The following is an 8,567-nucleotide window of genomic DNA, read 5'->3' on the forward strand; positions in this document are numbered from 1 at the left end:
AACAGACCCGTCACAAGTAATGAAATTGATACTGTGATTAAAAATCTTCCAACAAACAGAAGTCCAGGACCAGATGGCTTCACAGGTGAATTCTATGAAATGTTTAGAGAAGAGCTAACACCCATCCTTCTCAAACTATTCCAAAAAATTGCGGCAGAAGGAACACTCCCAAACTCATTCTATGAGGTCACCATAACCCTGATACCAAAACCAGACAAAGATACTACAAAAGAAGAAAATTACAGACCAATATCACTGATGAATATAGATGCAAAAATCCTCAACAAAATGCTAGCAAGCAGAATCAAACAACACCTTAAAAGGATCATACACCATGACTAAGTGAGATTTATCCCAGGGATGCAAGGATTCTTCAATATATGCAAATCAATCAATATGATACACCATATTAACAAATTGAAGAATAAAAACCATATGATCATCTCAATAGACGCAGAAAAAGCTTTTGACAAAATTCAACACCCATTTATGATAAAAACTCTCCAGATAGTGGGCACAGAGGGAACCTACCTCAACATAATAAAGGCCATATATGACAAACCCACAGCAAACATCATTCTCAATGGTGAAAAACTGAAAGCATTTCCTCTAAGATCAGGAATAAGACAAGGATGTCCACTCTCGCCACTAGTATTCAACATAGTTTTGGAAGTCCTAGCCACGGCAATCAGAGAAGAAAAAGAAATAAAAGGAATACAAACTGGAAAAGAAGAAGTAAAACTGTCACTGTTTGCAGATGACATGATACTATACATAGAGAATCCTAAAGAAGCCACCAGAAAACTACTAGAGCTAATCAATGAATTTGGTAAAGTTGCAGGATACAAAATTAATGCACAGAAATCTCTTCCATTCCTATACACTAATGAAGAAAAATCTGAAAAAGAAATTAAGGGAACACTCCCATTTACCATTGCAACAAAAATAATAAAATACCTAGGAATAAACCTACCTAGGGAGACAAAAGACCTGTATGGAGAAAAGTATAAGACACTGATGAAAGAAATTAAAGATGGTACAAACAGATGCTGAGATACACCTACCATGTTCTTGGATTGGAAGAATCAATATTGTGAAAATGACTATACTACCCAAAGCAATCTATAGATTCAATGCAATCCCTGTCAAATTACCAATGGCAGCTTTTACAGAACTAGAACAAATAATCTTAAAATTTGTATGGAGACACAAAAGACCCCGAATAGCCAAAACAGTCTTGAGGGAAAAACCAGACTTGGAGGAATCAGACTCCCTGACTTCAGACTATACTACAAAGCTACAATAATCGAGACAATATGGTACTGTCACAAAAACAGAAACATAGATCAATGGAACAAGATAGAAAGCCCAGAGATAAACCCACGCACCTATGGTCAACTAATCTATGACAAAGAAGGCAAGGACATACAATGGAGAAAAGACAGTCTCTTCAATAAGTGGTCCTGGGAAAACTGGACTGCTACACGTAAAAGAATGAAATTAGAACACTCCCTAACACCATACACAAAAATAAAGTCAAAATGGATTAGAGACCTAAATGTAAGACCGGACACTATAAAACTCTCAGAGGAAAACATAGGAAGAACACTCTTTGACATAAATCACAGCAAGATCTTTTTTGATCCACCTCCTAGAGTAATGGAAATAAAAACAAAAATAAACAAATGGGACCTAATGAAATGTCAAAGCTTTTGCACAGCAAAGGAAACCATAAACAAGATGAAAAGACAACCCTCAGAATGGAAGAAAATATTTGCAAACGAATCAATGGACAAAGGATTAATCTCCAAAATATAGAAACAGCTCATGCAGCTCAATATTAAAAAAACAATCAACCCAATCCAAAAATGAGCAGAAGACCTAAATAGACATTTCTCCAAAGAAGACATACAGATGGCCATGAAGCACATGAAAAGCTGCTCAACATCACTAATTATTAGAGAAATGCAAATCAAAACTACAATGAGGTATCACCTGACACCAATTAGAATGGGCATCATCAGAAAATCTACAAACAACAAATTCTGGAGAGGATGTGGAGAAAAGGGAACCCTCTTGCACTGTTGTTGGGAATGTAAATTGATACAGCCACTATGGAGAACAGTATGGAGGTTCCTTAAAAAACTAAAAATAGAATTACCATATGACCTAGCAATCCCACTACTGTGCCTATACCCAGAAAAAACCATAATTCAAAAAGACACATGCACCCCAATGTTCATTGCAGCACTATTTACAATAGCCACGTCAGGGAAGCAACCTAAATGCCCATTGACAGATGAATGGATAAAGAAGTTGTGGTACATATATACAATGGAATATTACTCAGCCATAAAAAGGGACAAAACTGGATCATTTGTAGAGATGTGGATGGATCTAGAGACTGTCATACAGAGTGAAGTAAGTCAGAAAGAGAAAAACAAATATTGTATGTTAATGCATATATGTGGGACCTAGAAAAAATGGTACAGATGAACCAGTTTGCAGAACAGAAATTGAGACAGAGATGTAGAGAACAAACGTATGGACACTAAGCTGGGAAAGCGGCAGGGTGGTGGGGGTGGTGGTGTGATGAATTTGGCGATTGGGATTGACATGTATACAGTGATGTGTATGAAATTGATGACTAATAAGAGCCTGCTGTATAAAATAAATAAATAAATGAATAAATAAATAAATATATATATATATATATATATATATATATATATATATATATAAAATTCAAGTCATCCAAAAAGAAAAATTATATCATCTAGGTGTGTAGTACTATATTAGAGATAATAGTTCCCACATCATTAAATATCGCTAGTGATGTAGCTAACATTAAAAATTCTAACAATGTGATCATAGGCTTCCTCAATGAAGAATCCAGCGTGGGATATAAATTCACTGAAACTATGATATGCTCGGGTAGGAGATTTTGCAAGCTAATGAGGCAACAGCTTTTGGAGACATCTTCAAAAGATAGTACAAAAGGCCACTGGTGAGAAAGAACACTTATATTTCAACCCTCTTTGAATCCTGTGTATTAAAATTTTTAAATTAAAATGTATCTTAATGTCAGCATAATCAACAATAAAATTGTCTTCTTTCCATTTAATCACCTCTCCCTCACAACTAAAAGATTTGCTAGCAGGTCTTTATTTTGCAGATAGAACCTGTTACCAATTCCAAAGGGACCTAACAACTTTAGTAGTAAAAAGGGAGTAATCCCATCATCATCAAGATGCTTTGTCAGGTGTCCTCTTACATGCGGTACTCTACAGGAATTATACAAAGACATTTTCTTAATAGTTTATAATATAAGCTATAACATAATAACAACTAGTAATTACTGCTTATCAAGTGCCTATTATATACCACATGGTTTTAAATGCATTAGTCTCACAACACATCTGTTAAGTAGTGGTGTATGATGTAGAATTTGACCGGTCTTGGTCCCTGATTCCTAGAAGGAAGACTCTAAATCCTCTGAATTTCCTGAGTGATAGGAGTGACCTTGTTATTCATAATGGGCCTTTGGAGCACACCTGAGTTTATGCTAATCAAGTGACTCAGGAAGGGGACTGTTCACAAGAGAAAGACCAACCCAGTGATGAAAGCGTTGGGGCTTTGAGCCGTGTGATATCAGCCTTACCTACTGGGAAAGGGTGGGAGGGGTCTGGAGACTGAGCTCAATCGTGTGGCCAATAATTCCATCAATCGTGCCTATGTAATCAACCTCAGTAAAAAACTCTGAAGCTCAGTGAGCTTCCTGGTTGGTGATAGGCACCAGTGTGCCGAGAGGGTGATGCACCCTGAGGATATAGAAGCTTTTCCTTTGGGACTCTCGCAGATCCACTCTACGTGTTTCTTCACTTGGCTAATCCTGACTTTTATGCTCTATGACAAGATTGTATTCATAAGTATTGTGCTTTCCTGAGTTCTGTGAGTTGTTCTAGTGAATTATCAAATCTGAGGGAGGTAGTGGGATCTCCCAAATTTGTAGCTAGTTGGTGAGAACAGCAGGTATCCTGGGATCCCCATAGTTTGTGGCTGATAACTGAAGTGGGAGGAGTTTTATGGAGGACTGTGACTTCAACCTGTGAAATGTATCCTAACTCCAGGTAGTCAGTGTCAGAATTACACTGCAGGTACAGATCTTTCCACCATTCTAGGGTGGGATGGGATCTCTGGGTTTGTCTGATAGATTTGCTATCAGATTCTCTGTCACTTGGAATAAAAAATATTTATTTTATCTACAATAATTTGCCTATGAATATTTGCTTGGTCATTTGAGGAGTAGTGGCAAAAAGTAGTGCTGACTCTGGCTGAAGAAGAATTCCTCTCCAATCGCTGTCAAAGTGTTGTGCTGGAATGGGACTCAGGCTTTTGATGCTCAAAAGCCCAGACTCTTGAGAATAAAATGTAGCAGCTTACCAAATTAAAAAATAGAGCAAGAGATCTGAACAGAAACTTCACCAAAGAAGGTATGTTGAGCACATAGTAAGGTGCTCAACATGATTTGTCATTGGGGAAATGCAAACTAAAACTGTAATATACACACTAGAGTGGCTTAATAATAAGTACTCAGAACTAGGAGAGAATCAAGTGTTAACAAGCATGTGGAGCAGCTAGAACTCCCATATTTTGCTGGTGAGAATGCAAATTAATACCGTCACTTCGGAAAACAGTTTTATCAGTTTCCTATAAAGTTGAACGTATATTTACCACATGACCCAGCAATTCTACTCCTAAGTATTTACCCTGTGGAATAAGAATCTACATTCACACATACAAAGCTGTACACAAATATTTACAGTGGCTTTATTCACGTTCACCAAATACTGAAAAAATCCAAAATGTCCCTCAACAGGTAAATGGTGCTACCCTAAAACAATAAAACAGCCAGTTATTTTACTAGCAAAACACTTTTATTTGGGAATAGCAAAGAATTGCAATTCGGGACATACAACTATGGTGAACGAAATGCAATCCCAGAAAAACAAAAGAGAGGAAACTCTTTTATAGAGGAGAAGGGGAAGTTGGGAGGAGCTGTTTTAAACAAAAAGTTCATTGGAGGAAACTGGGAGGTTGAAGTATAGTGACTTTTCATTGGTTGAGTTGTAACAGTCTCTCATTGGCCGAGCTGTTTCCAAGCAAGGAGGAAATCTTTCTTCTTCCTGCTGGCAGCAGTAAAGCAGTGTCACTTCCTGCTGGAGATGTAAAGTACATCTCTTACTGTTGGGATGCGCACCAACCTCAAGTGGTAAGTACATGAGCACTTCCCTTTCTGGCCTCCTGACAACATTTTTGTGAGGTTTCCCTTTATTAATTTTCATAATAGATAAATAAACTGGTACATCTCTACAACGCAATACTCCTCAGGAATAAAAAAAGAACTGTAATATTGTGATTTGCAATAAGAAGTATGTATTAGGCCTTGTCCAGTTCCTGACACAGAGCTCCTAAAACCCTTGGAATTTCCAATAATGAGAGTGATAAAGTTATCTTCTGTTATGTTAATGAGGTGACTTTTGGACTCACCAAATGTTGGGAGCTGGTTACCAGTGGAGTCAACCATGTGATTAGACAGTTGGAACTTTCAGACCTCCCCAGCCCACCCTCTCCTCCAGGGAGGAGAGAAGGGCTAGAGATTGAATTCTATCACCAATGGCCAAAAATTTAATCAATCAAGGGACTTCCCTGGTGGTCCAGTGGTTAAGAATCTGCCTTCCAATGCAGGGGACGCAGGTTTGAGGGACAGCTAAGGCCACACACCACAACAGAGAAGACCACGTACCGCAGTGAAGTGAAAACCCAGTGCAGACCAAAAAAAAAAAAAATTAATCAAGCACACTTATGTAATGAAGCTTCCATAAACCCCCAAAAAAACAGGGTGCAGAGAGCTTCTGTGTTGATGAACATGTGCAGATCGGAGGAGAGTGTCTTGCTCAGAGAGCATAGAAGCTCCTTGCCCCTTCTCACATACCTTGCTCTATGCATCTCTTCCATCTGGTTGTTCCTGAATTACACCCTTTTATAACAAACTGATAATCCAGTGAGTAAAATGTTTCCCTGAGTTCTATGAGCCACTCTTGCAAACTCATTGAACCCACAGAGGGGGGGTGTGAGAACCTCTGATTTTTAGCCAGTCAGTCAGAAGCATAGGTAAAAACCTGGACTTGGCAACTGGTATCTGAAGTGGGGGGCAGTCTTGTGAGACTGAGCCCTTAACCTGTGGGATCTGATCGTATGCCTGGGTGGATAGTGACAGAATTGAGCTGAACTGTAGGACACCCAGCTGGTGGCAGAAAATTGCTCAGTGGTGTGTTAAAAAAATACACACATTGGAATTGGTACCAAAATTGTAGGAACAAACTACTGATACATACAACAATGTGGTGAAACTCAGATGCTTTATGCTAAGTGAAAAAAGAGTCAAAAGGCTACGTACAATATGATTCCATTGATATGACATTCTTGCAAAGGCAAAACTATAAGGACAGATACCCGATCAGCAGTTGCCTGGGCCTGGAGCGGAGGAAACAGCTGACTATAAAGAGGTACGGAGGAATTTGGGGGGTGATGGAACTTGACTGTGATGGTGGTTACTTACATGACTATATACTTTGGTCAAAATTCACAGAACCACACAGTATAGGATAAATTTTACTGTAAATAAATTTTAAATATACTGGGGGGAGGGACTTCCCTGGCAGTCCAGTGGTTAAGACTCTGAGCTTCCACTGCTGCGGGCACGGGTTTGATCCCTGATCGGGGAACTAAGATCCTGCATGCCGTGTGGTGCAGCCAAAAGATAATAATAATAATGGGAAAGTATTGGTTTATGAAACCCGATACTATCATTTGTCCTCTTTGGCCATAAATGCTAGTTAACATCAGGGAGGAATAAAAGGTGTAAGGACTTGCAAGACAAAAATGCCCTGATTAATGTCTCAAAGTATAAAAATTGTCACCAGAGTCATCATGACTTGTCCATCCTGATTGTCCTCTCCTGCTTTAGCTCCCACTTATTCATGTATGTTGACCTCAGAACCACTTGAAGTAGCCTTGTCTATGCCACCACCCATCATGAGAAAGCCAAATCAGTGCTGTGGATGCTATCTTGAGGTCTTCCCAATGCCTCTTATTATGATGATATCAGAGTGGATGGGAATTTCATGCACAAGTTGGAAGAAGGGCCTCCTTCCTAACTCAGTGCCACACTTTGTTCCAGGGCTCTAAAGCCTCGGCTTTATCTGTTAGGCACAACAAGCACAGTACCTAGGGCCCACAATACTTTTAGGGCCCTATGAAATAAGTTCTTTTAAAACCAGAAGAAAAAACTGAACTTTGGGGTCCAAGAAAATGTTTTAATATTTAATATTCATGTGTATATCAATACAGTTACAAAATATAATTTCTAATGTTTTTCATTGAGGAAGGGGCCCAGGAAAGCACAAGTACCTAACGGCCCTTGGAAGTGGTAATGCAGCCCTTCCTGCAGAAGATACGTGTGTTGCCAGAAGCTCACAAAGTCTCTCTTAGGCAGTTGGGTCCACATTTTGCCCTTCTCCTCTTAACTGTAGGGATTCATACTGGATCAGATAGTGATGAGACAGCTCTTTCCTTCTTTTCTGGCTCCCCCTTCACCAAAATTCCTCTCCAGTTCTCAAGCTACAAAATCAAAACTTTCCTGCAGGCAAACAAATGCCAATATTCTCTAAGAAGTTGTTTTTTTCAGTTATTATGTTGTGAGTCCATGTCCTTTGGGCCCAAAGTCTTTTTTTAAAAAATTTATTTATTTTTTTAATTAATTAATTATTTTTGGCTGTGTTGGGTCTTCGTTGCTGCGTGTGGGCTTTCTCTAGTTTCGGCGAGCGGGGGCTACTCTTCATTGCGGTGCGCGGACTTCTCATTGCAGTGGCTTCTCCTGTTGCAGAGCACCAGCTCTAGGCACGCAGGCTTCAGTAGTTGTGGCTCATGGGCTCAGTAGTTGTGGCTCACAGGCTCTAGAGCTCAGGTTCAGTAGTTGTGGCGCATGGACTGAGTTGCTCCGCAGCACGTGGGCTCTTCCTGGACTGGGGTATGAACCCATGTCCCCTGCATCGGGCAGGCGGACTCTCAACCACTGCACCACCAGGGAAGCCCCGGCAGGTGGATTCTTAACCACTGCGCCACCAGTGAAGCCCTGGGCCCAAAGTCTTATACTTAAATTGAATATTTGAGTATGTAGGGGTTCTACACCAAATCTCTACATCTGATTCACCAAATCCAGATGATGATGGCATGAAGGGTGATACCTTTCTCTCCCAATTCCAATCCAGTTACTAACCACCTCTCTGACGTGGAGCAGATACTTGGGAGGAGTATGCAGAGAAGCCTAGGGAAGATGTGTGAGACATGGGCTGTGCTAGCATCCATAGAGCAAGAAATCAAAAGTGTTGACTCCCTCCTTGTCAGATGGGATCTTGGGACTGGCTGCTGAGAGCTCTGCATAAGGACCAAAAAGGAATCAGGTGTGGAGAGATTAGTGGACCCTCCCATCCCCCACCACCCCA

This window comes from Orcinus orca, chromosome 2, assembly GCF_937001465.1.
Source record: "Orcinus orca chromosome 2, mOrcOrc1.1, whole genome shotgun sequence".
Classification (NCBI taxonomy): Eukaryota; Metazoa; Chordata; class Mammalia; order Artiodactyla; family Delphinidae; genus Orcinus; species Orcinus orca.